The sequence below is a fragment of the Canis lupus genome, chromosome 2 (assembly GCF_011100685.1).
Source record: "Canis lupus familiaris isolate Mischka breed German Shepherd chromosome 2, alternate assembly UU_Cfam_GSD_1.0, whole genome shotgun sequence".
Lineage (NCBI taxonomy): Eukaryota > Metazoa > Chordata > Mammalia > Carnivora > Canidae > Canis > Canis lupus.
In genome coordinates, this window is record NC_049223.1 from 16,173,881 (window position 1) to 16,181,105 (window position 7,225).

The window sequence follows — 7,225 nt, forward strand, 5'->3', positions numbered from 1 at the left end:
CTAATAGGTGTGTGTACTAATATCTCACTGGGTTTTAATTTGCATTTCTTGAATGCATTTTTTCATATGTTTATTTGCCATTTATATATCATATATGTCTATTAGATCTTTCACCCAGTTTTTTTTTATTGGGTTGTTTGATTTCTTTACTGAGTTGTAAGAGCTCTTTTATATATATTTTTGGCTTACGTAATCTATTAGATATATGGCTTGTAAATATGATCTTCTGGTTGTGGCTTGTCATTTCTTTCTCCAATCAGTATATCTTCCAAAGAGCAAATGTCCTCAATTTTAATGAAGTCCAACTTGTTAATTTTTTCTTTATAGTGTTGTATCTCATAAAGCTTTGCCAAACCCAGTATCAGAAAGATTTTCTCCAGTGTTTTTTTCCTAAAAGTTTTCAAATGTTAGGTTTTACATTAAGGCCTTTAAATTTAATTTTTGTACATAATATGAGGTGTGGATCAAAGTTCTTTTTTTTTCTTTTGCATATAAATATCTAGTTTTTCCAGCACCATTTGTTGAAAAAGCCATCCTTTCTCCATTGAATTACTTTATACCTTTGTCTAAAATCAGTTGTCCGTTTGTATGGGTGTGATCTGTTTGTCTATTTTTATACCAGTAGCACACTCTTTGGATTATTGTAGCTTTATAATAAGTCTGGAAGTCAGGTAGTATATGTCCTTCAATGTTTTCTTTTTCAAACTTGTTTGTCTATTTTACATCTTTTGCATATCCATTAGAATGTTAAGGTCAGCTTGTCAATTTCTTCATAAAAAGCCTGAAAGATGGGATGCCTGGGTGGCTCAGCTGTTGAACGCCTGCATTTGTCCCAGGGCATGATCCTGGAGTCCCGGGATCGAGTCCCACATCAGGCTCTCTGCATGGAGCCTGCTTTTACCTCTCCCAATGTCTCTGCCTCTCTCTCTGTGTCTCTCATGAATAAATAATAAATAAAATCTTTTAAAAAATGCCTGAAAGAATTATGGTTGAGATTATGATGAATCTATAGATCAATTTAGAAAGAGCTAATGTCTTAACAATACTGAGGTTTCCAATGCATGAACAGAGTATGTCTCGCCATTTATTTAGGCCTTCAGTTTCTCAGCAATATTTTGTAATTTTCAATGCACAGGTCTTGCATATATCTCGTGAAACCTACTTATAAATATTTCATATTTTAAGAGTGTTAAAAAAGAAAACCACAGGCCCAAAGTGGCATTACTTAGGCCAAGTCAACACTCAAGAATTATATTATTATATATTATATTATATTATTATTATTTATACCTAAATAACTGCAATTTCAACCACCCAGGAATGTAACTTATAACAAGTCAATTGGAATTTCCTGGTCAATACTAGGATATTTACTGATTTACCCCTTCTGCTTCTCTTAAGAGGGCAACCTTGTCTAAACAATACATTCCTTGCTAATAAATTCCTTTTTTCAAATGGTCTCTCTGCCTTTAAAATTATTTCTTTTGTTTAGCTCAGTGGAACATTTGTCTGCTAGCTACATGGGATGCTGCTGGCTTCATGAATCAATTAATAAAGCTAGTTAGATCTTCAAAGTTGAATCTAACTTCAAAGTTGAATTTTTATTTAAAAAGGCTACGGTTAATGGTAGTTTTAAAATTTTAATTTGTGATTATCTGTTGCTACTATATAAAAATTCACTTGATTTTTATATATCATTTTTATATTCTGAAACATTTACTAGTTTTAGTGTCTGGTTCATAGATCCCAGAGGGTTTCCTATGTATGTGATTATATTGACTGTATATAATGATCATTTTGCCTCTTCCTTTTCAGTCTCAGTGCCTTTTTTTGTCTTTTCTTAATGCATTATCTGGAACCTCCAGCACAGAATTATATAGAAGTAGTCTCTTGCTCCTGGTGGTAAAGGAAAAACTTTCAGTTTCTCATTATTAAGTATGTGTTAGCTGTATATGACATTTATAAGATTGAATAAGTTCCCCTTTATTTCAGATTGTTGAAAACTTTTATTAGGTATAGATATTGGATAAAAACAGAAAGGGAGACTAACCATAAGAGATTCAACTATAGAGAACAAACTGAGGGTTACTGGAGGGGAGGTGGGTGTGGGGGATGGGAGAATGGGATGTTGGGCATTAAGGGAGGGCATTTGATGTAGTGAACACTGGGTATTATATGCAACTGATGAATCACTAAATTCTACCCCAAAATCAATAATACACTGTATGTTTACTAATTTAAATTTAAATAAAACCAAAACAAAAAGGAATGGATGTTGGATTTTACCAAATGATTACCTATTAAGAAAATTACATGTTTTTTTTTCTTTCTTAGTTTGTTAATGTAATAAATTACATTGATGAGCTTTAAAAAGTAACCATACATTTCTGGAACAAACCTCATTTGTTCAGGATGTAGTATCATTTTTATATATTATTGGATCTAACTTGCTAAGATTTTAAGTGTCACATCTATATTTATAAGGTTTTGATGTGTAGTTTTCTTTAATATCTTTGGTTTTGGTTATCAGAGTGATACTGGCCTTATAAAATGAGTTGGGAAGTTTTTTTTTTCCTCTCCAATTTCTGAAAGAGTTTGTGTAGAATTGATATTGTTTCTTTCTTACATGTTTGGTAGTGAAGCCATCTGGGCCTGGAGTGTCCTTTGTAGGTAAGTTGTTAAACAACAGATTTCAGTGTCTTTACTAGTTTGGGCCAGGCTGGTTATCTGTTTCTTCTTGAGGAAGTTATGGTAATCTTTATTTTTTTTTACTTATTTAAAAAATGATTCTGTTGGAGTAAAGTATACATATACTTTATATATGTATACATATATATATGTAAAGTATACATAACCTTTTGCCATTTTATTTTTTAATTTAAATAATCTCTATCCCAATCTCTATCCCCAGACTTTCAACCCAAGATCAAGAGCTGTGTGCTCTACTGACTGAGCCAGCCAGGCACCCTGGTAGATTGTCTTTAAAGGAAATTGTCCATTTCATCTATGTCACATGTATTGGTGTAAACTTGTTTATGGTTATTCTTTTATTCATCTTTTAATGTCTGTAGACTATGTAGCTATTGTTACCTCTCTCACTTCTAATATTGGTCATTGGTGTTTTATTTTTTCTTGACTCATCTGGGTAGAGGTCTCTTGATTTTCTGTTTCCTCAGAGACTTAGCTTTTAGTTTCATTGATTTTTCTCTGTGTGTTTTTTCTCTTCACTTTGGTATTTATTATTTCTTCTCTTCTTTTACCTTGTGTAAAAAATCATGTGGTTTTTGGTGCTAAGTTCTTTCATATTCTTGCTGATTTTCTATCAGTTGTTGAGAGAGAAGTTTTGAAGTATTCAACTATAATTATGGATTTGTCTAATTTTTCTCTTAGTTCTGTTTTGTATTTGAAGCTCTGTATATGCATTTAATATTGCCATATCTTCTTGATTGATCATTTTATCATCATGTAATGTCCCTCTCTGTCCTTCATGATTTCCTTTTTCTGAAGTCTACTTAATTGGATACATTATAGCCACTCCTGCTTCTTTTAAACCATTGTTGCATGTTATATCTTTCTTTCCTATTATTTCTTTTTTAATATAATTTTTTAAAGATTTTATTTATTTATTTTAGACAGAGAAAGTGAGTGAGAGAGTACAAGCGGGGGGAGGGGCAGAGGGAGAAGCAGACTCCCAGCTGAGCAGGGAGCCCAATGTGGGGCTCTATCCCAGGACCCTGTGAGCATGACCTGAGCTGAAGGCAGATGCTTAACCGACTGAGCCACCCAGCACCCATCTCCCCTATTACTTTCATGCTACATATATTGTTATATTTGAAGTGAGTTTCTTGTAAACAGCAGATAGTTGAGTCATTTTAAAAATAAATTTGTGTAACTCAATTGATGTATCTACTGATGTGTTTAGATAATATCCATTTAATTATTGATACGTTAGAGCTTACGCTTGCCACTTTACTTTTATTTTGTGTTCCTCCTAGTTTTCATTTTTGTTTTCTTTTTCCTGTGGTTTCTGCAGATTACTTGAACATTTTTTAGAATTCTATTTTGATTTATCCATAGTGTTTTGAATGTACCTCTTGTAAGATTTGCATGTTTGTGGTTACTATGAGTATTGTACCATATATACCTATGTAATCAATTATAATCTACTATTTGACATTATACCAGTTTGAGCAAAGTACAGAAACCATGTCGCCTTCAAACAATAATTGTGTATGACTTAATCCCTTGCAACTCCCTGAGATGTCACACACAAAAAACTGTCAGCATAGTCTTTCTTTACAATATACTATGTGAGAATTTATGTCATTTCTCTTTCAACATAAACTTCTTGCAAAAGCTATAATACTATTACACTGATGGGACTGAAAAAATAATACAATTTTAGTAACCAAAAAAAAAAAAAAAAAAAGAAACTATCTTCTTTTAAGTCCCTTTACCTCTCTCATTTGTAATTGTCTTTATTTCCTCCATATCATTGCTAACTGTATAAGACGCATTATGTTTTGCTTCAAAACATCAAACTTCATTTAAAAAAACTCAAAAGCAGAATGATGTCTTTGTATTTACCTACACTTTTATTCTTTTCCATTGTTTTTCTTTTTTTGCTGTTGCAAGTTTCTTCTTTTATCATAGTCTTTCTGTTTAAGAACTTACTCTTTTAGGTTAAGTTTGTTGATGACAGCTTCTCTTCATTTTCCCTCATCTGAGAATTTCTTGACCTCCCCTTCATTTCTGAAGGAATATTTTCACTGGATATAGTATCCCAGGCCGACAATTCTTTACTTCCAGTGTTTAAAAAATGTTTCTTCTGGCTTCCATGATTATCTGTTATTATTTTAATTGTTTTCCTCTTAAAAGCAAAATATTGTTTATGTCTCATGGCTGTTAAGAATTTTCCTTGTCTTTAGTTTGTCGAGTTTGATTTTTGTGTGTGTGTCTTGGCATGGATAACTTTGTTTGTTTGTTTAGGGTTTCCTCAGCTTCTTGAATCTTAGATTTATGTCTTTTTCCAAGTTTGAGAAAATTTCAAATCTTGTTAGAATACATTTTTAGTCTGACTCCCTTCCTCTTCTCTTTCTGTTACTCTGATGACATGAATTTTGGAATTTTTGTTGTGGCCTCACAGATCTTGAGGTTCTATCATTTTTTTTGCAATGAATTTTCCCTTCTTTACATACTGAGTAATTTCATGGAAGGTCATGGATTCTTCCCCTCTGTCCTCTCCATCATATTGTTAGGCCTATCCAGTGAGGTTTTTTTTTTTTTTTTTGGTTCATAAATTTCAGTTTCAAAATTTCTTTTTGGTTCTTCTTCATATCTTTTATTTACTTGTTGAGGCTTTTTAGTTTGTTTTAAGTCTTGAAAATTGCTCACTGAAGCATTTTTATGATGGCAGCTTTAAATTCATATCAAATTATTCCAACATCTATTTCATCTTGGTATAAACATTATTCCTACATTATCCTTTCTCATTCAAGTTGTGATCTTTCTGGTTCTTGGTAGGATGAATGATCTTTTATTGTCTTGGATATTTGGGGCATTATGTTGTGAAACTATGGATTTTATTTAGATCTTTTGTTTTAGCAGGCCTTCTCTGGTACTTTGCTGGTGGAGTCTGGAGGTCCTGCAAGGTCTGAGTTCTTCACTTTCCATTGACAACTCTGGTGGAATAGTATGCTTCATTACCGTTGGACAGGGGTGGAAGTTCAGTTCCTATGAAGCCTCTGCTGACACTACCTTGGCTGATAGGGAGGGAGAGTGCCTTCTTACATGCTTCCCATAGGGCCTCCACTTAACCCATGGGAGATGAGCCCATTGCTGCTTTGAGGTGGTGATTTTATTGCATTTCTTGAGATGATCGCACGATTATCCTTCTTTTGTCTGTTGATGACTTTTTTGAGTATTGAACTAACATTCAATTCTGGAGTAAATCCCAATTCATCATTATGTCTTACCCTATTTGACATTACTGGATGAAATTTGATAGTATTTTACTGAGGATATTTGCATCTATAATCATGAAAGATATGGGTTAGTAGTTATTTTTTAACATCTTTATCTGGTGTTGGTAGCTGGGTAATGTGGCCTCAGAAAATGAATTGGGAAATATTCACTTACTTTTCTTCTTTCTAGAATTCTTCATACAAATTAGATATTATTCCTTTCTTAAATATTTGATACAATTCACCAGTGAAGCCATCTGTGCCTGTAGCTTTCTTTATTGGAATGTTTTTATATTGAGAATTTGATTTCTTTAATAGATATAGAGCTAGTCCAGTTTCTTCTTCTTGAGCCTTGGTAGTTTGTGTGTTTCAGTGAATTCTTACATTTTATCCAACTTATCTAATTTATTGGCATCAAGTATGACATTCCATTATTATCCTTTAATGTCTGGAAGATCTTTTGTGATGACTGCTCTTTCAATTCTGATATGGATCATTTGAGTCTTCTCTCTTTTTATTCTTGATTAATCTGGAAAGAAGTGGTTGATTTTATTTAAAGAACAGTTATTTGTTTCATTGATTTTTTTGGCTGCTTTCCTTTTTTTGATTTCTGCTCTTGATGATTTTATTTTCTTCTGATTTTTTTGGGTTTAATTTGCTCTTATTTAATCTCTTAATTTGGAAGTTTAGCCATTCATTTGAGACCTTTATTTTTTCTACTATAAAGTTTTATCCTGTAAATTTCTATATGAACACTACATAAACTACATCCCATAGATTTTGATATGTTTTCAGGCACATTAATATATCTGAAGATTTTCTAGTTATCTTTCTTTACTGGTTTCTGGTTTAATTCCATTGAATTAAGAGAAGGTTTTTTTTTTTTTCATATGATTTTAGTCCTTTTAGCTTTGTAGATGTTTGTTTTATGGACCAAAATGTGGTCAATTTTGGTGATTTCTTTTTTGTTTGAGAGGAATATGTGTCCTGCTGCCATTGGGTAGTATGTTCTATAATTGTCAGTTTTGTCAATGTAATTGATAGTATTGCTCAGTTCTCTATATTATTAATTTTTGTGTGCTTATTTTATTGATTACTGAAAGAGGAGTTTTTGAAGTCTCATAATTGTGGGCTTATCTATGTTTTCTTTTAGTTACATTTTTTTCTAAATGTACTTTGAAGTTCTGTTGTTTGGTGAATATACAATAAGAGTTGTGTTGACTGTCATTATGTGTCTCCCTTTTTAGGTCTGATAATATTTT